This window comes from Dermacentor andersoni, chromosome 3, assembly GCF_023375885.2.
Source record: "Dermacentor andersoni chromosome 3, qqDerAnde1_hic_scaffold, whole genome shotgun sequence".
In the NCBI taxonomy this organism is placed as follows: Eukaryota; Metazoa; Arthropoda; class Arachnida; order Ixodida; family Ixodidae; genus Dermacentor; species Dermacentor andersoni.
Genome location: NC_092816.1, coordinates 236340037 through 236366634, shown reverse-complemented (window position 1 = coordinate 236366634; position 26598 = coordinate 236340037). Strand labels below are relative to the sequence as shown.

Sequence of the window (26598 nt, the reverse complement as noted above, 5' to 3'; positions counted from 1 at the left end):
GGCCTGAGGTGCCTTCTTACCACGGTAAGTGAAACATTACGTAACCAAAGTTTTGAGATAGCCGGCGCAAGGTTCAGAACAGTACGCGCGTACAACCGACCGACGTGCGACCACGGAACAGCCGTTTGATGTGTTCGCAGACGTACGTACACGGTCGTCCACTTCCAATTTGAACACGGCTCCGGGCGGCCGGCGAGGCCGGCGCTCCGCGGAGCGCCGCTCGTGGGCGCCGGGGTAACTAACGCGCCGGCGCACTGGCAGCCACAAGCGTGGCCTTAGCCGCGTCGTCTGCTACAGCGCGCCAGCACACACTAGACGACGCGGCTGAGGCCAGACCTGTGGCTGCCAGTACGCCGGCGCGTTAGTTACCCCGGCGCCCACGAGCGGCGTTCCGCGGAGCGCCGGCTTCGCCGGCTGCCCGGAGCCGTGTTCAAATTGGAAGTGGACGACCGTGTACGTTCGGTGGAGCCTTGCCGGCTCTTGCAGCGCATCCGCTAACCTTCACTTCCCTGCGCTTCTCGCGCGCACAGATAAGATACGCCCGCGGTAGGAAGGATTCGTTCCTCAAGTCAAAGCAGCCGCTTCTTTCACATCTTCCAGGATGAAGCGTCGGCTGGCAGGCGCACGGTGCCGAGGGCAGCAAAATGCATATATTCGGCGTAACGCTCTATCAGCACGTGTATTGAGGTACACCTGTGCCGGTGTGCATGAACCTCGAACGCACTCTGCTTAAAGGTCTTCGTGCTGTCGCAAGTACTGCAAGGAACAAGCAACAGTTAAGCAACATGTGTTTTAACATGCACAAAAGCAAGTTGCTACTGAACACGAACTATGTATTCATAACGTACGTCTACGTGCCGCAAATGCACCATATGCGCTGTCAAAAGCTGGAATCACTGGCCTGCAAGGCGTTCATTGTACAGATTCTGAAACGCATCGGTTTCAGCCTGCGATGGCACGTTAGCATGATTCCGTCAAAAAAGCAATATTTCCCACGGATATTCCTTCGTCCGTTGCCATTGCCGTGGCACGGTACATTGCGTACAGCGTTGCGTGCGCGTTCATTTAACGAACTTTCGTTCTTCCTGCCCCACCTGGCCACAGCAACATCCGGGAGAGCACGGTGCAGATAACGCAGTGCAACAAAACACGGAGACCAACGCAAACCTGCCCGCACGGCGCCTTTGCCACGGTACGAAGCCTACGGGGCAACACATGTGAGCGCACAGAACCAAAACAAAGCCGCCATTGTGGCCTGAAAAGCGTGGCCGCTACGGCAATGAAATCAAAAATGAGCAAAAAAGAGGAGAACCTATACGTCATTTCCTCCACACTTTTGTCCTAGCGCGCGGAAGGGGTAGGGCACGGAGGAAGGAAACTAAGGAGAGGCCCTGACGTCACTCTTTGTGAAGCAAAAGTGAAGCCGGAATTTGGCGTTGCTCATGGCGATGCTCCGCCTCTTGGGCCACCCTCCTCTCTTGTTTACATCTTTCGCGAAACCACGCCGCGCTGCGCGTGGTGTCGCGCGCGGAGCGTGCGCGCTCGCGCAACATCTGGCAGAGCACGGTGCAGGTAACACAGCGCAACAAGACACGGTGACTAACGCAAACCCGCCCACTCAGCGCCTTTGCCACGGCCCGAAACCTACCAGAGCAACACGTGTGAGCGCTCAAAACCATAACAACGGCGCCATTGTGGCCCAAATGGCGTGGCCACAAAAAAAAAAAAAAAAGCAGCAAGAAAATGAGAGCCTATACGTCATTTCCGCCACACTTTTCTCCTAGCGCGCGGAGGGGGTAGGGCCTCTCCTTAGTTTCCTTCCTCCGTGGGGTAGGGCCTCTCCTCACTCTCCTTCCTCCATGGCTCTCACTCTCACGCGGGCCTCATCACGCTTCATAAATGTCTAGTGCACCGTTCGGTTGCTCTGCTGTTGATGGTCGCGGCAAAGGGGACCGTGCATCGTCGGTAGTCCAGCACATGGCGCTGTCATGCAGTAGCGGATAGAGTTACTGTATATGCTACCACAGGTAGCATATACAGTAACTCTAGTAGCGGGTAGAGTCACTGGAAAGAATTTCAGAGTGTTGGAAGAGCTTGATACTCGGTAAGACATCGGGTTGAGTGCTTACTGAAGTACAAATACTTTGTGCACGGAGATAATGGTTGCTCATAACGAAAATAAAATGTTATTTTGTGCGAAGTAATGCAGCCGGTAGCTGTTTTGCACGCCGATCGTGTTTACCGCTGGAACTATGCTACGATTGTGGGCAGCAGCTCAGCGCTGCTATCGGGAGCTTATGCACGCGTTTTCTTTCCCCCTTCCGCGGAGCAAGCTACGAAGGAAACATTTCGTCATTTCGAGCCGGAATGAGGCAAGCTTGTGCTTTTGGGCATGAACATCGTGGACCGCCGTCGGCTTCTATTAAATGATTCCAAGCAGGACGAAACTAACATCTGACAGTGTCACAGGCACGTACGTTCATTGTATAATTTCACAAGCTAAATCGGATACATTTAATTTGGTTTGTAAACTGATACCGCGCGTTCTCGATTCTGCCGGGCGACTTCTTCCGCCGTATACGCACGACACACTGCGACTGCCGTGTGCGCACCGGTGTTTGGCCGTGATCGTAAGACGATCTGTGCGCAGCAGGTGTAAAAACCAACTTCAATCACCATTTTGCGCACTAAATTTTGTGGAAGGCCAATATGAGCCATTTGCGTAATTGCAGCAACGTATGTGTACTTCTGTACACTGATAATGAGCGAGAGTTTGCTACATTGCGATTTATGAACGCGGCTGTCTAGTGGGTTCATGAGCGGCTACTCTTCTCAACTTATTTATGACTGCTTTCTTAGACTGCCAAGATTTGCTGCCTGTGTAAAAAAAAAAGAAGCAGGAACGCCTGCTGGTGACGCAGCACTTTTTTTTTCTAAGTTATATAGGCGATACATAAAATTCTTGTGCTTTTAGAGCGGTTTATGTAACATGCATAGTGACAGAGTGAAACTAAAGCTACTGGGTGTTCTGTTGTTTTGTATTTCTTGTTGTGCATCAAGCACAACATTATTTGGGTATGCACCGTAGCATTTCAACATAAAACATGATATGTATGCTGACTTCAGTTCATTGCATGTGCTCGGCTTACAAGCTCAAAATTTGAAGCATGTGTAGCGAATATCACCTGGCCATTGGTTTCAAGCTGGAAATGCGTATGTATAAATGAGCAAAGGATAAGTGCAAAAAAGGAAGTATCATGGGCCTCGCATTGACCATGTTTTTATTGACTGCGATCGTCACGATCTGCTAAAAACAAGTGCCATATGGGTCGAGTGACTCGAGGCGAGAGCGCACTCACGTGCGCGGAGAAATCATGCGAGTACCTGGTTCACGTGAGGACGCGGAATTCTCGCGCGACAAGTGTGCCTTCGCGTGCCACGAGCACGGAATAACCACGTGTGTTGAGCAACAAACCCGTAAACGTGTGCCCGCATCAAGCCTGCAAGACGCGAACGATCCGCGCAATGAACTTCTATTTTCGTAGCATCGCTAACACCGCGTGCACTCCGCTTAAATATCTTTTAAAACAGTGCCGAAAAGCACAATCAAGGTGACCTCGCAGACGCGGGTGTTTTTTGTAGGCTCGAAGTTCTCCCGGCCGATTCTGTTTAACCACGCAGAACGACGGTATCGGTCATTTTTCCCGGTCGCAATCTAGAAAAATGTCTTTCCAGACTCAGTTTAGTTGCTGCATCAGAAGGCGCAGCAGCCAGGCATGATTTCCTTGCAGTCAAATGCGAGCGCGACAATCGAAACACAAAAAACGTAGGGAACCTGCGCTGCCTGCGCTCTAACTCAGCAGGCCCGCCCGGCGCTTGGAAGGTATATGGCACCCCAAAGTCACGTGGTACGGTTCGGCCAATGAACGCGTCGGCGGCGCGGGGAAAACGCATGCGGTATTCCGAAATTTTTTCCAGTGACTCTAGTAGCGGGCGGCCGCAGGACATCAAACCGCGGCTCTGAGGAGGAACAAATACCCGTTCTGATTGTCGTTTTGCTTATATTCACCTTATCTTTCATTTTAGTGCATGTCGCCGTCGTCCACCGCCGCTCGATTTTATGCAAAATGCACACTCTCAAGTTCAACAAATGGCCAGAGAGGGCGAAAAAATCGACCGCGCGGCGCTGCTAACAGAACCAGCATAGTAGAATCACTTCGGGATGCTTACGTTAGTTCGAATATTTCCCGCTAGAGGCGCCGTAATAAACGCAATTTTATTTTACAAACTTTCTCTTACAATTACCGAAGTATCTTTATTACATAAAAAAGAGGGCAAAATTATCATTGCTAATTTGATATTGCACGATTTATTAATAAGTATATTGCTTCTTTGTCACTATATATGCAAATGGCGTTCAGCATCATCGATCTTTCACGTGACCTCTGGCGTGGATTTAAAATTTTTACTGGTATTTTCGAGTGCGCGGCCGCACGGATTCATTCGTTCGTACACTTAAGGCCCGTTTATAATCCGACGTTATCGGCGCGCGGGCGAGCGTCGTTCACGGTCAGTCACGCTACGTCGGTTGCGCTGCGCCAGCCGAGATGCCATCCCCTCTATACTTCAACGCGCGCGCCGTCTACTGCTATCTTCGGAGCATGCGCAGAGCATTCGCCAAGTCGCGCGCCGTCCGCAAAAGCCGTCTGCCGAGTTGTGTTGGCACACGGAGGAAGGAAACTAAGGAGAGGCCCTACCCCCTCCGCGCGCTAGGAGAAAAGTGTGGCGGAAATGACGTGGTAGGTTCTCATTTTTTTGCTGCTTTTTTATTTTTTCTGTTGTATGGCCACGCCTTTTGGGCCACAATGGCGGCGTTGTTATGGTTTTGAGCGCTCACACGTGTTGCTCTGGTAGGTTTCACGCCGCGGCAAAGGCGCTGAGTGGGCGGGTTTGCGTTAGTCACCGTGTCTTGTTGCGCTGTGTTACCTGCACCGTGCTCTGCCAGATGTTGCGCGAGCGCGCGACACCACGCGCAACGCGGCGTGGTTTCGCGAAAGATGTAAACAAGCGAGGAGGGTGGCCCAAAAGGCGGAGCATCGCCATGAGCAACGCCAAATTCCGGCTTCACTTTTGCTTCACAAAGAGTGACGTCAGGGCCTCTCCTTAGTTTCCTTCCTCCGTGTGTTGGCACCTTTTTCTTCGCGCGCAATGCATTGTGGGTCGACGCGGCTGGCGGCGCCGGCGCGCGAATGGAGCAGGAGCCAAAGTTGCGCCGAGCTCGTCGGGGCACGCTGGCAGCCGCCGGTTATGTCGGCGCTGCAGTGCGTCGCCAACGTAACGTAGCGTGCGCCAGCGCGCGCGCGCGCGCGCGTTACGTCGGACTATATTAGACTGGTTGCTTCTTTGTTGCTAGAACTAGTACATTGCGCTTCTATGTCTCGCGTTATTTAACTTGCGGTGAAGTGACGTGTTTGCAAGCGTACATGTAAGACCAAAAGCTAGGTTTCGGTCGTGAGCCATTTGGAACACGGCTGCATCGAAACGGGAGCTGGATTCTGCTGCGACTGACAACGGCAATAACGGTTGGTCGTTTAACACCGCTCCTTGAAACGTTATATAATGTTCGTCTCATTAACTTACAGGCGGTGACACGTTAACGAACTAGATCCTGCATTACATAGGGGCAGTCAGGATCCTCCGTTGCTGTTTCCTAAATAAACCTTTACTTGCGAGGCTGTCGTTATACAGACATAATCAAGAAAGAGAAAGCGATATCGGAACGCGCGTCGCATTTTTCATCTCATTGTAGCCGTGGCCATAGGTGACTGAATAGCCTAATCACTATACATATAAAACTGTTTTTCGAGTCCGCCCGCAACTTCTTTCGTCTACAAAACCGAATAATGCTTTTCTGAAATGAAGTGAAAGTGCATAATTTAATCTATATATTAAACAGTTGGCAAGCATTATAATTATTCACCCATATTTCGTACTTGTTGGCTCCAAATGTTCTTGCTGTTCAGTTTGGTTTACCTCAGGGCATTTATTCTTGCAGTAGTGAAGTGGTCCATCACGTTCGTGCAGAAAAATAATGCATCTGTTCCTATAGCTTCATGACTTTCATGCATTTGCTTGTGGAACCAGCAGTGTGATCTCTTCTAGTGTACAAATGAGCGCACAAATGTTCTCATTTGTGATTTTAATAATACTTCAGCTGTTGACATGCATTGTAGTTAGGCCGACATCAATTTTATGGACAATATCAACATTTATTTAACATGCTGCTTACGCACCCTAGAACAGACAGGGTACATTTGCATGTGTTCTGTAGTCGCAAACAATGACGATATATATGTCACACCTTTTTGCATTTCATACTGCAAAATTGTGCTTTTTCAATTTCTGATTGAGTCAACATTTCTGTTCCAGAAATGCAATAATGAGGATGGCACCAGTATAAAGCAATACACTCCACGCACTAAACAGAAGCTGCTGCCTGCTACAACAAGGCCATTGTGTGGACATTGGCTGCTACTACAAGGTAAACAACACGTGGTTCAGGAATAAATATGCCTGATATATTCTGTATTGGCGTGCTAGTCTAGAGATACATGTCATTTGTTTGCTGCAGAAATGAATTTTGTTCATATTTATGGTTCAGTATAATTGGTTCGAATATAAAAGAAAACACATATCAGTTTGGCTAATCTGTTCTGTATCTACTGTGTCACCGTTCTGCCCCTACAGAGTCTATGCCAAGCATATCTTGGTCATCATAGGAGCTCCTATCTACATTAACAGAAAGGGGCTGGAGACGAATTTGCAAGGCTTTTACACCACTAACAAAGAAGCGCATGCAGAAGAATTTGCATGATATATCAAGTCTGCAGAGCACTGTGTCAAGACTGAAAAGAGCTTCAGCCACCATTCCACCAGCGCGGACAAATTGGCTGAGTCATCCAGGTAACTCAAAAAGGACTTTCTAGAAATTCTTCGTCTTCAGATGCACCTGCAACTTCTGATCAAGCACGGACGACGCTGTCCGAAATAGTTCCGTCAGTTTGCCCTTAATCAGCTTCCTGGCCATGTCAATTCCATTTGTGCCAAATGTAATTTTTCTTCTACAAATGCAAGCTTTTTCATTGCCCATTCTCGTTAGAGGTCATTCATCCTCATCCAAACATAAAGGTCAACCGATTCTTCGCTGATACTTAATACCAGTTACTGCCTAGTAGCATAACATATCTGTAGCAGTAACTTCTATCATGCACAATTCCTCTCCTGAAATAGTTGATGCAGCATCGACATGTGTCTTGCATTAACCTACGCACCGTGTGATATGCACCATTTTACTTTTCTTGATGTTTTTGGCCTTCAATGCTTGCAGAGCAGAGTGGTTTCTCTCTTGAATGCAAGCTTTCTCATTTTCCATATTCCTAGTCTCGCTGATGATTGCTCTTCTTCCTCGATAGCCTGGGTCTTTGCGCAAGCTACACTGAATGATTGATTGCAGAATCTGGTTTTGCTGCCCCACTTGGTTGTGGTCGCTGTGTTACATTTCTCGAATGTGGGGGCCTGGTCAGTTGCAGTGGTAAGCAGTCTCTCGTGGTAAGCATTTGCTCTTGCAGTCCGCACAGCGACATAGACTCCCAGTATACACGCACCGTAACTGGTGCTCCCGTTCGTTCTTTCCTGCTGCATCCATGGGCAAATTGTGCTTGTGGCCTACCTCGGCCATGATTTGCTCAAAACTGAGACCAGCATATGTGCTTACATGGTTCGAAGTGTATGAAGTTGATAGCCGTATGGGTGGAAAGGCCGGCAAAAAGGGCTGCCGAAGGTGATGCCCACGAAAGCGACTTCTCCATATTGAGACAAAGTGGGACACCAAATGTGAGCTACACATTACAGGCCCTCGACAGAAAATAAACGTGCAGGTTGGAAAGGAGTTCACGCTAAAATGCCGCATAGTCCATTTCGCTGTCTTGGTTGCGGCAGCAGATGCCTGCGTCACCTGATTGCTTCGTAATGGAAGCTGCTCATCTTCAACGGCAACTGTCGGTTCAAACAGGTGCGACGCTCTGTTCAATCTGTTTGTACTGCTGGTTGTCGCTCGTTACCAGACCACCACATGCGACGAAGTCAAGCATTATGCCTGTAAGTAGGCGGCTGAATGTATCCTAAGAGACCCGTGTATGTGAATGCCCACTGTTGCCATGTGGTTCGTAGCCAATGTATAATGTATTCTCTGAACCTCATGCGTTGATTGATTGCTGTTTAATTTCACTGTTATCTTACTTGGTTACGGTCGCCGTGTTATGCTTTTCGAATATGGCGGCCAGGTCAGTTGCATTGGTAAGCAGTCTCTCGAAGTACTGCATAACACTAGGAACGCCTTTGCGGGCTACGTGACAGTGCCCACAGAAACAGTTTGTGTGTACGTGCGTGTGTGTGTAGTTTTTTTTTATTATTCCTTCTCTCTCTCACCTATCGCAACCCCTTGCCCCTCCCCCAGTACAGGGTAGCCAACCGGAGATAATCTCTGGTTAACCTCCCTGTCTTTCCTTTTTCCTTTCTCTCTCTCGAAGTAAGCATTTGCTCTTGCAGTCCGCACAGCGACATTGGCTCCCAATTTACACACAGCGTGATTCGTGCTCGTGCTGTCGAGGATGTATGAAAGGAACGGCTTTGTAGGTGTCTGAACACAAGACGCAAGAGCCTTCCTCGCGGCAACCTTGCGGCCAATGAGGTCGTCGAACAGTTCCCGTAGCTTTTATTATAAACTGTCCGAACTGGCTATCTCGCCGTCATGCGTTTGGTGCCACACGCGTGGGGTGCCACCCAGATAAAAGTTGACATAATCGTTGAGCCCCACCTGTTATTAGCACTGGCGTCTTCATAGAGCTTGATTCATTCGTCAACGTCCTGTCCCTCCAGACCAGAGAACATACGAGGGTCTCGATGCTGGGCAACGAACGAGCTAAGAGCCGCGGTATCACACACCACATCACGCGGCTACCCAACACTGCTGCTACGTCGACATGTGAGGGTCGACCGCGCAAGACCGGCACTTGTGACGACGTAACCCGTATTGTTCGCTGCGAGCTCGAGGCCACCTGTTCGCCAGCTTTCTCCGCGACGCCTCCCTATCCGCCAGGAACCACGATTGCGATGATTCAGGCCGTCGTCAGATAGGAATTTGTTATCATGGGTCTCAACTCCGTGTGTTCAACGTCTCAACCCAGCGTTCCCCAGTTCTCTAGCAGCCCTCCTCGCCCCGTCAGTCCGTTTCTGCCACATCTAGCCGCAACCCGACCGAATGGCGTGCCCCTGATGACAAGCCGATCTGCTTCCGCTGCTGTCGCATCGGCCACGTCGCTTGTCACTGCCTCGACCGATGGCCACCACCTCCTCGGACATACGCCACCGCCTATTCCCGCCCCTTTGGACCTTCTGTTTCCTATGCCACCCACCATGAACCCACTGCCGCTGATGCCCCTGTTCCGAACCTTCGCTACAGCCGCTCGCCTTCACCTCGACGCGATCAGTCTCGTTCACCCCAACCTCGTCGCTTCTCTTCGCCGCCTATCGCCTCCTGGATCAAGCCGGAAAACTAGGCACTGCAGCTTCTAAAGGTGAAGCTGAGTTGTCGACCCTGCCCTGAAATCCTCTGCTCACGTTACCTTCGAACCAAAACCTTCTTCACGTTGACGTTTACTGCTATCCTGTCACTGCGCTCATCGATACAGGCACACACCTTTCTATTATGAGTTCTGCTTTCCGACGACGACTCAAAAAGCTCCTCATCCCAGCGTCCGCAAGCGTCGTCAACGTTGCGGATGGCGGTACTGTGCCTATCATCGGCATGTGTACGGCGCGCGTCAGCATCACCGGCCGCCACACTCCTGTCCTTTCACCGTGATTCCTCATTGCCCCCACGACCTAATTTTCCGCCTCGACTTTCTCTCCACGCATTCCGCTCTTATTGACTGCTCTGCCAGTACCTTAGCCTTTCAGTTGTCGATTCTCGCAGAACCTTCTGGCTTACCCTAGTGCCGCTTACGCGCCACCGGCTTTCTTCGCCTGCCGCCAAAGTCAACAGCCTATATTGAAGTGTTGTCTTCCCCACCAGTTCCTGTTGGCAAGTACCTCGTCACTCCTCTGCCCGAAATTCCACTACAGTATGACGTTACCGTGCCCCACAGTATACTTACTACTGCTGCGAACAGCACTCACATGCCAATGTTTAACTTTGGATTGGCAAAGCGAATTCTACCTTAACGTATTTGCCTTGCTAACATTGATTGTCTCGGCGACCATCACGTGGCAGCGTTATCAGCAGGTGGTTCTTGCGAGCTTACCAGGCCCCTTACGCTAACCTCGGGCGCCGACCCCAACATAAAGAACATGGCTGCGACGGACCTGTGCTCTGCGGAGGCTGAACACCTTTGTCAAGTATTGTCATCCTACCGAGATATTTTTGACTTCGACGATCGCCCCTTAGGCCAGACGCTCGCGGTCAAGCATTGGATTCTTATTGGCGATGCTACGCCTATTCACCGACGACCATATTGAGTTTCAGCATCGGAACGACGAGTAATTCAAAGTGTAGTGAACAAAATGCTATATAAAAACATTATTGAGCTTCGAGTCTCCGGGCCGGCGTCACCTGTGGAGTTTGTTAAGAAGAAGAACTATTATGTCAAACACTTGCCTTTGCTTCGAGTTGTTGAAAAAATCGACTTCGCTCTGCCATCTGCTAGCCGCCTGGTTAGCTCAAATGGTAGAGCGGCTGCCCCGGAAAGGCGGTGGTCCCGGGTTCGAGTGCCGGACCAGGACGAATTTTTCTTCAACTGCGACGCTTTTCTTTCGAGGAACCCGTATAGGTTTCCTGTGTAGCAATTGCTACGATTGGGTGGATGTCTCATTTTCGCTTAATGGTTAAGAAGAAGGACGACACATTGCGCTTCTGTGTGGACTACCGTCATCTCAACATTACTAATAAGGACGTCTACCCGCTCCCGCGTATAGACGATGCCCTTGACTGCCTCCATAGTTCCAGCTATTTCTCTTCTATTGATCTTCGTTCTGGATACCAGCAGATTGCTGTTGACGATATGGACCGAGATAAACCGCGTTCATGACACCTGGTGGCCTATACCAATCTAAAGTAATGCCGCTTGGATTATGCAACACCCCTGCCACCTTTGATCGTATGATGGAGCCCTTGCTCCAAGGTTTCAAATGGTCCACATGCATCTGCTACCTCGACGACGGAATCGTCTTCTCGCCAACGTTCGACACTCACCTTGAGCGTCTAATAACTATACTAGATGTATTTCGAAAGGCGAAGCTGCTACTTACTGGTCCAAATGTCCTTTTGGCAACCGCCAAATTATTCTTCTGGGCCAGCGGAGTACAGCGTGATCCCGACAAAACTCGCGTTGTCCAAGGCTTCCTGGTTCCGAAAACAGTGGCAGACGTTCGAAGTTTTGTAGGACTATCGTTTCATCGTTTTTTTTTTTTAAGATCTTGCGGCAGTTGCTGGACCCTTCACTAACCTTTTGAAGAATGGCGTGCAATTCTCATGGGGTAGTTCAGAAGCCGCCGCCTTCTCTCTCGTCATTCTTCAAACCTCACCGCCCATTCTCGCCCACTTCGACCTTGATGCCCCTACAGAATTGCGTACAGATGCCAGCGGTCATAGCGTAGGTGCCGTCGTCTTAGCCCAGCGTTTGCGTGGCCAAGATCGCGTTATTGCTTATTCTAGCCGCCTCCTAGCACCATCGGAGTGCAACTATTTCACTACGGAACGAGAATGCCTTGCTGTTGGCTGGGTGGTTGCGAAGTTCCGTCCCCGTCCTTACCTTTACGATCGCCCTTTTTCCGTAGTCACTGACCATCACGCTCTCTGCTCGCTCTCATCGCTAAAGGATCCTACAGGCTGGCTTGGTCCATTGGCTTCAAGAATGAGTTACAAGAATTTTCATGATGAGGAAATTGCGGTCACTGACCAAATCAAAGTGAAAATAACACAAAGACGTTTCGAGACCCGTATGGGTTCCTTGATCACACTAAAAGCGGGCAAGAGCCACAAGTCGCTTTTATGCCAAAATGTGACGTACAGAACTGGTGTAGTTGGCAGGCAGATTTCCATCAGTCCTGTTAATACTGTTGTCCGTAGTTTGAATAAATATAGATTCTAACAAGAGTCGCGTCATCGGCTTTTAGTATGATCAAGGCACCCGTACGCGTCCCGAAACGCCTCTGTTATTTTCACTTTCACTTGGTCAGTGACCGCAATTTCTTCATCATCATGTTACCTGACAAGACGAACTTTTGTCGAACTCTTGACTGCATTTCCTACAGGATTTTCATATTCCGTCGTGTACAAATCTAGCCTCCTGCACCAAGACGCTGACAGCTTGTCGCGTTACGAGCTGTCAGCGTATTCCAATATTGCCAGTGCCTCCAATATTGCCAGTGCTGCTTGCGTATTCTCTATGTCCCAGCTGCTCCATTTCCCTTACGAGCAACGTCGTGACGCCTACATCAGCGCACTCATCAGCCGTTTTGAACACTCTCCGGCTGATGCTACTCTACGCCTATTCGTCCTCCGCGACGGCACTCAGTACCGTCGTAACCTTTATCCGGACGGCTCTGAGTTCCTACTCGACATACCTAAACCCCTCCACTCAACCATTCTTGAAGAGCTTCACGACGCACCAACAGCCGCACACCTCCGCGTATCTCGAACCTATGACCATGTACGTCGCCGATTTTTTTTTTTTTGGCCGGGCCTTGCCCGTTCGACGTTACGTCGCTGCTTGTGAACTTTGCCCTGGACGCTTGTGAACTTTGCCCTGGACCCAACGACGCAAAAAGCCTTCCCAGCTCCCCGCTAGTTACCTGCAGCCGCTCGACATCCCGGCCGAGCCCTTCCATCGTGTTGGCTTATACCTTCTCGGCCCATTTCCGAAATGTACATCAGGAAAGAAGTGGGTTGCAGTCGCGGCGGACTACGCGACCCGCTACGCTGTAACCCGGGCCCTTCCGACAAGTTGCGCAACTGATGTGGCGGACTTCCTCCTACAGATATCATTTTGATGCATGGTGCTCCGTGTCAATTGCTAACAGACCATTGCATCACGTTCTTGGCCAAAATCATTGAAGACATCATGCGTGCCTGCTCAATACAGCACAAATATACCACCGCCTACCACCCTCAAACGAATGGCCTCACGGAGCGTTTGAACCGCACCCTTACAGACATTCTATCGAAGTACGTTTCAGACGACCACCGTGACTGGGACCTGGCTCTACCTTACATTACCTTTGCGTACAACCCTTCCCGTCTCGAAACTGCTGGCTTTTCCCCGTTTCACCTCTTGTATGGCAGAGAACCGCAGCTTCAACTAGCGATTATGCGCGTGATGGAATCGCCCGTGCTGACCATACTCGCCAAGCTGCGCGCGCTTGTCTACAAGTGTCTCAAGACAAACAAAAGCAACGCTGCGACCTCCGTCACCGTGATGCCCATTTTGTGCCCGGCACGCTCGTGTTGATTTCGTCACCATCGCATGACCAATGTCACCTATGAAAGCGTTCTAACCACACCCACTACGTCCTCCGCTGTTACCACCAGTGATATTGTCCCCGTCGCCCGACTCACTCAAGCCCTACAACCCTCCACGCGCCTTGGATATTCAACAGCACCGTGACGGCGCTTTTGCCAACAGGGGGGGGGGGGGAGGGGGGGGCAGTATTACGATATTATCGAGAGACGCGCAAGAGACGAGCCGCCGCGAGAACGACGATGAATTTGGCCTGTGCCTTGGTGCGAGCGAGTGTCGGCCTGGCTGTCTGGCTCCAGTGTAAATAGCCTCTTTCGCCTGTGTTTTTCCACACGTAACAATCTAGAACACCCCTTAGGCAAACTGGTTGGAAGAACTTAAGCTTCTCTTCCATGTTGACATTTTGAAAACTGTGCCACTGATTGCTACAAGCACAGTGTAATAACTTGAGTTACATAAATCAATTATTTAATAATAATTGAAATAAGGTAATGGTTACATAACCAGCAGCAAATGCAGCTGTTGTACTATAGCTCGATTCACAGCCTGGATTTAAGTACATATGTACCACGCTACGCCGTCACCATCCATCCTACCACCGAAAACCTGGTTGCTTTCGGCGCCGGCCCCCAGGAGGCGTTGGCGCTGCCCCAGGGGGCAGCGCCATTGAAGAACGAGTGAGGAATATGGAAGAAGGAAATTGGGCTGGGAGAGTGTTGAGGTATCTGTACAGGAGAAACATTGATTCACAGTGGAGGAAAAGAACTAGGAAGCTTACCAGCAAGTATGTGGCCTGTAGGGTGGGCAACACAACAACAAAAAACGTCAAGCAAAAAGTTAGACAAACAGACAGACAGACAGACAGACAACGAACTCTATTTAATCCTGAGGAGCTACTGTCGGGTCCTCCTAACGGGAGGCCTTTGTAGCCGCTGGCCGCGCCCGCGTAGAGGACAGAACGCCGTGACGCTTCACCCTTTCACGGGCCCTCTGGATAGCCTGGGCTTGCTTTTGGAGTACAGTGCTTCTGATGGCCACCTCCCATTCGGCTTCGCTGGAGAGAAAGTCGTTAGGCAATGCGGGACATCGCCAGAGTATGTGAGTGATAGAGCAAAAGGTTTCATTGCAGTCGGGACAACTCGCGTCTGCAACATTCTAAGAGTAGCTTACTGACCTCTACTGAGCTTCGAGTGAGTCAGAGGATAAACTCTCCGAATTTTGTAATATTTAGTAATTTCATTCAATGTGAGGAGTGGATCGTTCTGCTCAGTCCCTTCATGCCTCTTCGAAGCCTCCAGACCATCGCGGCGCGTAAGTTCTCGCGCAAGGCCGTGGGCCAGCTCGTTGAGGTTTGGGAAGACCTCGAGAACGTTCGTCCCCATGTTTGCGAGGAACCACGGGATATAATGAGAACCGGGGCAAGCCCTTTTCTCTGGAACAGAAGCCACTTCTCGAGCGAGGTTACACGATTCGAAAGCTCTGATTAAAGGAACACTAAAGGTTAATATTAAGTCAACGTGGACTGTTGAAATACCATCCCAGAAACCTCTAAACGTTTGTTTCGTGCGAAGAAGCGACTTATTTTAAGAAAAAATGCGTTCTGAAGCGTCCGCGTAACTCTAGCGCCGTTCAAATCACCCGCCCTACGATCGAGGATATTGACGTCATGGTCTCATAGCGACGTTGCGCCGTCGGTGAGTAAAACGGCTTCCGCAGACGGCGCTACGGATGTTCTGCACAAAACGCAAACGCGTGGCCAGAAACAGAGCCAAGACAGAGCCGACAGCAGCGCGAAAGCGGAGCTGTGGTGGCTAGCGGAAGGAAAAGCGCACGACGATAAGCTGGTTCTTTATTTTATGACGCCAACTTCGACGCTCGTTGCAATGGATGACCCTCACAACGATACATTAGCTCGCGATGCTGGGCTCGAGTTCAGCGATTTAAGCACTGATGAACGTTACCAGCTGTTGAGGGCTCGGGCTGCCGGCGTCGTTGCGTACTACTACGACGACGGCCTGCTTTGAAAGGCACTTCACGTGACATCAGTAAGTCGGCGTTGAACTTGTAATTCTCTGGACGAAAGTGCAGCGAGCACAGTACGTGATTTTTCGGCTCTTTTCCAGCGCGCTGTGGCAGAGGTACGGCACTTAACCACTTCGAACGGAGAGGTTCGCTCGTTGGCACACAGTGATAAGTAACGTTGGATTCGCCGCTGCAACTGCCCTTGGCCAAGTTCCGCGGACAGTTCGCGCATCCCACGACATCACATGGGCGTGGCATTCTCGCTGCTTGTTCCAAATGCAAGTTTCGCGAGCCAGCAGGACCACCGCAGCACGACGCGATAAAGAAACAACTGAAACTCCAAAGCGCGCGCGGCGCAAAGTCGAGCGCGCAGAGTCGAGCGAAAACGAAACCTTTCGATCACCCATACTACTCAAGGGTAACGTCAAAATGTTACTTTTTTTTCTTAGAATCGAACAGAAGTAGACAAGTAGCATTTTCTTCCGTCTTATAATCTAATGAAATGATATTTTTAATACGGGTAGTTGAGTACCACTGATATAAATTATGATGAGGAGTGCTTTCGTCATCGGGCTAGTACCGGAATCTCGCTGCGGGGTCTCAAATCGTGTCGTGCGTTTACCTCAATTTCTCGGTTACTAAAGCTCTGTTCGCGTTTATATTGACGTCTTAGACGTTCTAGAACATTGATTTATCACTTTAACTTGACTTTCTGGTAACCTTTAGTGTCCCTTTAAGTATCTCGAGTCGAAAACGTAGGGACGCTCTGGGTCACACAAAGCCAGCGCCACCGCAATTTGTTCTCTATACTCGCGGTGGCCGCTCTGACCGAGGCCGAGAGGCGAAGCACCCTCCGCCTGTGTACAACCAACAACGCGAACACTCTCCTGTTCCGTACTGCGCCGCACCGACAAAGACCGCGCAATCTCTATCATCTCTTAAACTTTCTTCAAGATGGCTCGTGCACGGGCTTTACGTCTACCCTCGTTATGCTGTGGATGTACGTTTCGCGGGAAGGGCCTCACCAGGTAGTTCGCCCTCGTTTCTCGTGTCAATGTTATGCGCCTGTCCTCCGTTATCGTAGGAGCCATGCCAACCTCGTCGAGAATTCGCCTGCCAGCTTTGGTCGACGATAGCCTAACCACCTGGGCAGTGACCTGTGCTTCTATGATCTCGTCTATGCTATTGTGCATCCCGAGTTGATCCAGCTTGTCGGAGCTCGTGACAATAGGCAAGCGTAGCACTTTCTTAATGCTCTTGCGCATGAGGGTATTTAATTTGGCCTTTTCCGTTTCTGTCCATGCTAGAGCTGACACCACATAGTGAATATGGCTCATGAGAAACGCGTTGTACATCGCAAGGAGGTTGCCTTTACCAAACCCCTTCTTTCGGTTGGACACCCTAGCGATTAGCCGCAACACCCCCTCACGTCTATGAGTAGGTTGTTAGGTTAGGTTATTAGCAGACGCAATTTTTTTAAGGGTTCTGCAGAGTGCGTAAATTACGCAAGTTTAGTTACTCGTTTAAGCTACGTGTCCGGTAGGGACTAAAGGAAGAAACATAAGTAGGCGTAATGAAAAGTTTGCCTACGACGCAAGTACGCGTTCTGAATAGTGACCACAAATCTAGCGCGCTTGTGATTACGTACTTGTGAAGATGGCCAGACTGTTCAGTGGCACCAATACGTGCGATAAGTACGCCACTGCGATAGGTTGGGAACATGCGGTTCGTGTAGTTGGGCGGTGCAGAAGCTAGCTTGCTACATCACTACAAGAAGGGTCAGCTTAACGGCAATGCCGACGGTTTAAGTCGTTGCCCCTAGAGTATCGAAAGCCTCATGCTCATCCGGGTTTCCATGGCATTTTTTCGTGCATTCATATGTTTTTCCGAAGTGAAGCCGATTGTTAGCTCATTTTAATAGCCACGTCTTAATGCTTTCAAGAAATGGCTGTTTTTAGTGTTGAGGGGGGGGAGGACGCGCGTAGGAAATGGGAAAGGTTTAGCGGGTTTTCTTTCGTTAAAAGCCGGGTGTGTCTTGGGGGAGAGTGGCCTTTTGCTCGCTGCTTTTCGGTTGTGGGTCCGGCACTGTTCTGGGGTGGTTGCTTGCCCACGCAGGAGACGGAGGCCTGCTTGCAAGACCAATTTCACCAGACCGGACCAAGGAGAAAAGTCACAAGAGCGCCACGAGGACGGATGACCACTCCCCGGAATCTACCTGCTACGAACGAACGAACGAAGGGTTCGTGACCTCTACGGGGAATCCTAATACAGAAACGCCGATCCCTCGTACAGCGGCTGCTGGCCCCTACACGTCGGGATCTTCCACCCCCGCCGGAGAGTCTGTTAGGTATGGTCGGACGCCAAGGGCCATACGTCATCCCCCTACCCTCTATTCGGGCGATACGTCATCCCCTTACCCTCTACTTGGTCGGGCACCGCGGATGCTACGTCATCCGCGGTGCCCATCCGCGGTACCCTCTTCTTGGCCGGAGCCCACGGCACTGAAGAGGTCATTCACGCGATCTTCTCCCAGGATTCGTCGAAAAGAGGATCGACTTCTCCTTCCCGTGCTCGGTAATGCAGGAGTGCCTGTCACGTGTCATCGACGGAAGCAAGATCCCGCCCACACGATTGTAGAGAGCCTATTTAAGGGGCTCCGAAATGTACTTTTGAGAGACTTCATACTTCATACATCATGCTTTTCTTATTTTCTTTCAACTACCTTTGAATAAACAGTGCAAGTTTCGCACTAGCAAATCGTCGTCTCGCCCTTGCTCGGTCGCCATGGTCTACCGGATGCCTGCAGCCCACCGACAACGCTACGCTACCCAATAAGTAAGGTCGGTCGAGCTTCGTTAGGCAGGCGTCGCTACTTCTCGGAAGCAGTACGGTACGCTACCCTGGAGCACGCAAGAAAATGGTTGCTAGCAGTGGGATCGCCCTCCAAACGCAACAAACTGGTTGCTAACGGTGGGATCGCCCCTGAAGTGCAACAAACTGGCTGGCAGCGATTGGGATACCGAATCCTGGAGACCCCAACTTGGACGACAACTACGAGATCGTAGCCTCTTCGTCCTGGCAACAACGTTCGTAAAGAAGGTGTCTGGATCATGACTGCATATGGTGAGTGCACGGCTTTTCTTCACTGAGATATCACTTGGCTTTTACGTATTCTTTGAAAAGTACATAGCAGTGATTTTTCTTTAAACCGTTGACGGAAGTTTGAGTACGTCAAGGTTGTATAGAGTGAACGTTTAGCAGCACTAAGGACAGCCATGAACTTGAAGGCAATAAAGAAGCCGGAATTGTTGAGCTTGGCCAAAGAATTGGGCCTCCAAATTGCGGAATCAAAGAGAAAACCGGAGATCATTGAGGCGATCGAAGCGACCGGGGCAGACGACGAGGAACTGACGGAATGCCTAGAGAGCAATAAAGAGAAATAGGAAGAGCGTAAGCGCCTAGAGTAAAAAGAAGAGCGTAAGCGCCTAGAGGAAAAAGAAGAGCGCGAGCGCGAGCGCTGCACGTGAGGCTAGAGAAGAACGTAAGCAAAAGCACGAGAAAGCGGTAGCGGCATTGGACAAGCAGATACAATATTTTCAGCAGTTAAAGGAACAAAGACAACGCCTGTCTGAAAATTCTGTAGGCAGTACAGAGCAAAAGAATGAGAATGTATCTAGCAGACTTTCGTCAAAAGCCGACGAGAAAAGTATTGCCTGTGAGATTAGCGGCCCAGTCATACTCGAACGGAAAGGGCTAGCTGCTAACGATGCCTTAGTGGCAATAGAGGCCTTTAAAGGCCAGAGTGAGAGCGACGAGGTGCTGTGCCAACAGAAGACTGTAGAGACAGCTAGGCCAGCTGCGAACAAATTGGCACAGTTACCGCGCGTGTGCGTTGCATCTCATGATAGCGAGGTCGTTAGCGAGGTACAGAATACTGCGGACTTGACAGACACGAGCACCCATGTCGAGTCAGACCTGCGTGCCGAAGTAAGGTGCCAGCTGGACGATGCAGTTGAGAGTAGTTCTCGGGATGGCGAGCTCCGTAGTTCACGAGAGGACAACTGCATTGTTCAGGGATCGGTGCGGCTCTCCGCCAGTCTAGGTAGCTTAGAGATGGATGATTTAATTAGGAATCATTCGGACTGTGCGTGTGAGACAGCACTCGAGACCGACGGGCTGGGTGTCGATGCACAGCGTGAGCTGGGCAATGCATTAGAGGGCAGTTCGCAAGAGTGCGAGTTGCATAGCTCGAGTAAAGCCTGCTGCATTGTGCCAGAGTCGGTTGAGCTGTCCGCCAGTCGAGGCAAAGGTAGAGTCGATTTAAATGATAATCACTCAGACTGTGCGGGCCAGAGACCGATCCAGGCCGATGAGATGTGTAACGGCCAGCACGAGGCGCCAGAAGGCGATATGAAGGAGAATTCAAAGAGAAAGCGCCGCAGAAAAAAGCGCCGTAAGGATCGGAATGCGGTGACTAAAGTAGCGAAGCCAGAAGGCGACATGAAGGAGAATTCAAAAAGAAAGCGCCGCAGAAAGAAGCGCCGTAAGGATCGGAATGCGATGGCTAAAGTAGCGAAGCCAAAGACGGCAACAGGCGCGAAAAGGCAGGGCGCAGCGAAAAGAAAGGTGAGGTCGTCACGGACGATGTTGACGCATCAAACACGTTCGAGCCCCCGGTCAAAAGGGGACCGAGAAGCATATTCTGCACGGACGCGGAAAAAGGGAACGGGGCAGTTAAATTCCTCATCGTTCCGTCGTTCTTTTCGAAGCTCAGCGTGCAGTAAAAAGAAGCGCAAGGTGGCAAGACGAGACCAGGTGGGGAGTAGCGACGCGGTCAATCGAGGTCATGATGAAAGCGGGGCGCCAGGACGCAAATTGGCAGGGGACTCTAACGTCTTGCGGGAGCTGAAAGTGAGTCAGCCCTTTTGTTGTTCCTCCGTAGCCAGCGTAGCTTTCGGTCCGCGACCCCCTCGAGTACGGCTCAAAGTATGAGTCAGTCAAAAACGTTTGAAACGGGAGGCCAAGGGAGCTTCCGTAGAAATGAAGTGCTTTGTTTTATCTTTTGAGCATCGGATAATTTTCACGATTTGAGACTAAGAATTTCTTTCAATATGTAAGGTATGAGCTTTGTTTGTTTTCATTCGAAAAGCTCCGAGATTGGAAAGATGCCTTTTACGTAAAAGTTTAGTCTCGCGAGGTGTTCATAAATAAGTAGATAGGCTTTCAATTTTTGTGTGTAAGTAACCTGAGTGTCAAGGTTATCGTTGAGAGGCCTATGGTAACGCGTGTGTGTTTTAGTTAACCTTCTTTTCTTTATGCGTTTTTTATTTTCTAAGGTTAACCGCGTAAGTTTTCAGTGGGTGCATGATTTGCACCGAGAAGCGTTCTTAGTTCCATTGGCGCGTGTCCTGTGTGGACGGAAGGAAGCAGAATTATGACTGGGTTGCTCGTGTGTGTTGAGGGCAGCCGTATTCTGACTTCTTTAGTGAGCGTGCGTAGAACGAGTTATTAGCAGACGCAATTTTTTAAGGGTTCTGCAGAGTGCGTAAATTACGCAAGTTTAGTTACTCGTTTAAGCTACGTGTCCTGTAGGAACTAAAGGAAGAAACGTGAGTAGGCGTAATGAAAATTTTGCCTACGACGCAAGTACGCGTTCTCAATAGTGACCACAAGGCTAGCGCGCTTGTGATTACGTACTTGTGAAGATGGCCAGACTGTTCAGTGGCACCAATACGTGCGATAAGTACTCCACTGCGATAGGTTGGGAACATGCGGTTCGTGTAGTTGGGCGGTGCAGAAGCTAGCTTGCTATATCGCTACAAGAAGGGTCAGCTTAACGGCAATGCCGACGGTATAAGTCGTTGCCCCTAGAGTATCGAAAGCCTCATGCTCATCCGGGTTTCCATGGCAATTTTTCGTGCATTCATATGTTTTTCCGAAGTGAAGCCGATTGTTAGCTGATTTTAATAGCCACGTCCTAACGCTTTCATGAAATGGCTGTTTTTAGTGTTGAGGGGGGGAGGACGCGCGTAGGAAATGGGAAAGGTTTAGCGGGTTTTCTTTTGTTAAAAGTCGGGTGTGTTTTGGGGGAGAGTGGCCTTGTGCTCGCTGCTTTTTGGTTGTGGGTCCGGCACTGTTCTGGGGTGGTTGCTTGCCCGCGCAGGAGGCGGAGACCTGCTTGCAAGACCAATTTCACCGGACCGGACCAAGGAGAAAAGTCACAAGAGCGCCACGAGGACGGATGACCACTCCCCGGAATCAACCTACTACGAACGAAGGGTTCGTGACCTCTACGGGGAATCCTAATACCGAAACGCCGATCCCTCGTACAGCGGCTGCTGGCCCCTACACGTCGGGATCTTCCTCCCCCGCCGGAGAGTCTGTTAGGTATGGTCGGACACCAAGGGCATACGTCATCCCCCTACCCTCTATTCGGGCGATACGTCATCCCCTTACCCTCTACTTGGTCGGGCACTGCGGGTGCTACGTCATCCCCTTACCCTCTTCTTGGTCGGGCACCGCGGGCGCTACGTCATCCCCTTACCCTCTACTTGGTCGGGCACCGCGGGTGCTACGTCATCCCCTTACCCTCTTCTTAACCGGACCCCACGGCGCCGAAGAGGCCATTCACCCGATCTTCTCCCAGGATTCGTCGAAAAGAGGATCGACTTCTCCTTCCCGTGCTCGGTAATGCAGGAGGAGGGGCCCTCTCTCTGTGCCTGTCACGTGTCATCGACGGAAGCAAGATCCCGCCCATACGATTGTAGAGAGCCTATTTAAGGGGCTCCGAAATGTACTTTTGAGAGACTTCATACTTCATACATCATGCTTTTCTTATTTTCTTTCAACTACCTTTGAATAAACTGCAAGTTTCGCACTAGCAAATCGTCGTCTCGCCCTTGCTCGGTCGCCACGGTCTACCGGATGCCTGCAGCCCGCCGACAACGCTACCCTACCCAATAAGTAAGGTCGGTCGAGCTTCGTTAGGCAGGCGTCGCTACTTCTCGGAAGCAGTACGGTACGCTACCCTGGAGCACGCAAGAAAATGGTTGCTAGCGGTGGGATCGCCCTCCAAACGCAACAAACTGGTTGCTAACGGTGGGATCGCCCCTGAAGCGCAACAAACTGGTTGCTTACGGTGGGATCGCCCCTGAAGTGCAACAGGCCTAGGATCTTAACTGAGTCGACTCTACGAATTTTCTGCCCATTATTCGCGTATAGTCCCACGGCTAGCTGGTTGAGGGGTGTCAGACCCGTAACCATTTGCCTTGCGGTTCTGTAAAGTAACAGCTCCGATTTACTCGTAGACAGCTTGAGACTCGTGTCCGCGAGGTAAGCCTCCGTCTCGTCCAAGGCCGCTTGTAGAGCTTGCTCCATTTCTGCTAGGGAGCCCCTGGGCGCTAGATCGTGATGTCATCTGCGTAAAGTGCGTGGCCTATGCCCTGGAGGCCGCCCAGCCTTTCTGATAGACCCTTCATGACTATATTGAAGAGCAATGGCGAGATTACTGATTCCTGAGGGGTACCCCGGAGCCCCAATCCGTACACGCTCAACCGAATCTGCCCCACCTGAATAGTAGCAGCTCTATTCATGACAAAAGACCTCGCAAAGGCCTGGAATTTGACTCCCAGGCCTTTTCCGGCCGCGGCCTCCAGAATGTATCGATGTAACACTGTGTCGAACGCCTTAGGGAGGGCGAGAATCCCTCTCACGTCCCGGGTGCCGCTATCAAAGATTTGCTTCCTTAGCATAAGCACAACGTTCTGCGTCGATAGGCTGGGCCGAACACCAACCGTATTATGTGGGCATCTGCGCTCTATGTACCCGGAAACCTTGCTCAAGATCGCGTGTTCCACTACCTTGCCTATGCACGAGGTTAGTGATATGGGCCTCATGTTGTGCGAATGAAGGGGTTTTCTGTTTAGGGATAAGTGTCACCATAGCCGACCTGGATTCGTCATGCACCTGTCCTGTCTCCCATACCCTGTTAACCTCCTTATTCAGTAATTCCACTACCTTATCATCCAGGTTTCGTAATAGCCTGTTACAAACTTTATCTGGACCCGGAGCCGATCTGCTGTTTAAATTGTAGAGCACCGCCCTGATCTCAGATTTTGTGAATGGCGCGTCCAGCTCCTCTACTGTCGCGTACCCGACCTGCGGATAATCCTCTTCCTGCGTCGGCCCTATGGGGAGGTATCTATCCGCGATCGCATTCAAAAGTGACTCTTCAGTATCTCCCTCCTGTTTGTACCGGTGTATGACTTTACTGAGTGTTTGCCTTTGATTCTGCTAAGTTTGCGTGTCACCCAGGAGGTGCTTGAGGAGGTTCCACTTCCCTCCTGAGCGCATGCACCCATCTACTGCCGCACAGACCTCGTCCTATTGTAGATTATTGAGCTCCGCGCAATATCTCTCGATCTCTCTATTAAGCTCCGCAACCTTTTCCCTTAGCCTGGAATTTAACCTTTCAGTTTTCCACCTCATCAGAACGACCGATTTGCCTCCCACAGGTGCGCTAGGTGCGGATCCATTCTTAGGACCTCCGTTTCCGTTTGTACTACCTTAGTAGCCATCTCTACGTCCTCCGTGAGCGAGTCGATAGCCTCGCCAAACGAGGGAAATGTGATCGTTCGCTTCTTCCTAAGTTTCCTGAACTCCTCCAAGACCGTGACTAGAAATACCCTGGCCGGTGGGGCGTCCACCCTTTAAGTTACCGCCACTATGACGTGGTCACTGCCCAGGCTCTCCTGCTTATTGGCCCACGTCACGTTACCTACGTTCCTCATACATGCCAAATAAGGCGTTGTATCTCGCGCAACTGACATGCCCAGCCTAGTGGGGAAGCCTGGGTCCGTGATTACCACAAACGCGAGATCATCCAGAATCCTCGCCAGGTTCTCTCCTCTTACAGTCTGTCTGAAGAAGCCCTATGCATTATGAGGGGCGTTAAAGTACCCGGCAACTATCAGGGGAAAGTGTTTGGCTATCGACGTCGCCTTTCTAAGCAGGGAGTTAAACGTCTGTCTCTAGTCCGACAGAGGGTTCTAGCCATTCCGCACAAAGACGCTCTGCTTGAGACGCCCGTGTGGTATAACCTCCACGAAAAGGGCCTCCATCTTACCCCGTCCCGATTGGATTGGATGTTCAATAAAGGCTAGATTTTTTTAATCATCGTAGCTAGACCTCTGCCTCCCTGGTTTCTGACCGACACAGTGTTGAAGCCAGAGAGGGTAGGGTCGTCACATAGTGCCTCCTGTAATAACAATATCTGCAGTTTTTCCACCTCATTCGCCAAAACTTGCCGTAGCCGAGCCTTGCGCCTTCGAACACTAGCGCAGTTGGAGTGCCATATTACCAGCTCTTTGTGATCGCCCGCCATGATGCTACATTAACATGCCTTGCTCCACCCCCGGAGCAACCTCGGAGTGATTCACTGCCTTGCTTTGCGCTCGTACCTTGGCTTTGGCCTTAACCGCCGACTTTTTTTCTAGTACCGTCACTCTTTCGACCAACAGCTTTACGCTTTCCTGTTTCTATCTACTTATTCTGAGTAGTTCCTCCAACATCTTTCTTTGCTGGACCTCTCCCTCAGACGTTTCCGAGTCGCTCTCGTCGTTAGGAAGGGGGGCGTTACGCTTTGCTTTTGTGAGTTGTACGCGGGGCATATGTTCTACTACCTGTGGCGTCTGGCCGTTCGCCTCTATTTCAATGGACTTTGGGTTTGCCTTGGCGGCTTTGAGTCGGCGTACCTCCTCTCTAAGCTCCTTAACTTCCTTAAGTAATGCGTCCACGTGCGACCTACTACCATGCTCTGCCGAAGACGACCGCCTTACCCCCGTGGGTCTCTGTAGCTCCGTCTTCGTCTTCCCTTTGACACAATCCGCCCAGGCAGGCTCCTCCTGGACACTCATGCTGGACACCGAGCGCTTGATCTGGAGCGCTGCCTGATTGCGCCGCGCTTCCGCGCAGCTGGCTTGCGAGAGCGGTTTCACTCGGTGCTGCGCTCCTGCACAGCTAGCGTACACGAGCGGCTCCTGCCGCCCGCCGTGTTGACGTCGTTCCCAACTGCAGCTATTCGGCGCGTCGACGCCGCTGCCGCCGTCTTCTGACGATATATGGAACTTGAAATTTGTCCCTACACTCTTCGGCCGCTGTGGGGTGCGGGCCACCGCACAGCGTGCATTTCGGATCGCACTGGTAATTTTCCGCCGGCGATCGTTTGCCGCAGGTGCGACACCACTTGCTTCCCAGGTTGGGACATACGTCAGCCCGGTGTCCCAGTCCTCCGCACCCGTAGCAGACTTCCGTGTGGCGTCGGTAGAGCGTGCAGCGAAATATGCTCGCGCAGCATGCCACGTAGTTTGGCACCCTCATTCCCTCGAAGAGCACCACCACCGCCGTAGTGTTCTTGATCCGCCTGGCCTCCAAAGGACCCGGATTCCCATGATTTGCATTTCTCGCTTTGAGTTGAGCCTCGCTGACTTCCACGTGGACTCCTCTTATGACTACTCCACACGTATTCTATGGCGGGGCCAGGTACGCCGCCAACCCAAACGTGCCTTCACCGAACCTGATTTGCTGCGCTCGGGCGTACGCGTCCGTGTTTTTTTCGTGAGGAGTACACACAGCAAAAATGTTCTGAACTCCATTGGGATTCATCGTGTCCTCTTCGATTGCGGCCGGAGCCAAGGATGCCGCCATGGCCAAGGCTTGCTCAAAGCGTATTTTGCTGACGTAGTTGACATTCAGGCCGTCGCGCGGTCTGACAATGACGTGAATAGTGCTCCTCGGCAGTCGAGGCAGCCTCGAAGCAGCGGTGACGCGTCGTATCGCGTCTCGTGGAGCGGCGGTGCGGCCGCCGTCCCTCCGTCCGCCACTCCTATTTCCACCGTCTTGAGTCGAAGAATATTCTTCCCTGCGCCTGCCGGGCTGGCGGCCGTACGCCGCCTTCCATGCCGTGTCGCATGCCTCTTCTTGAGTAATCTCTTCTCCGTCCACA

The 26598-nt window shown here is 51.1% G+C and overlaps 1 long non-coding RNA gene across 1 annotated transcript; it reads right to left on the bottom strand.

Moving 5' to 3' along the window:
* Positions 1-14430: 14430 nt before the first annotated feature.
* LOC140216856 (uncharacterized) lies at positions 14431-25640 on the bottom strand. The gene is made up of 2 exons (XR_011893563.1): positions 25433-25640; positions 14431-14628 (listed from the first exon to the last, which is right to left on the bottom strand). It is a non-coding gene; the product is annotated as an uncharacterized lncRNA (long non-coding RNA).
* Positions 25641-26598: the final 958 nt, after the last annotated feature.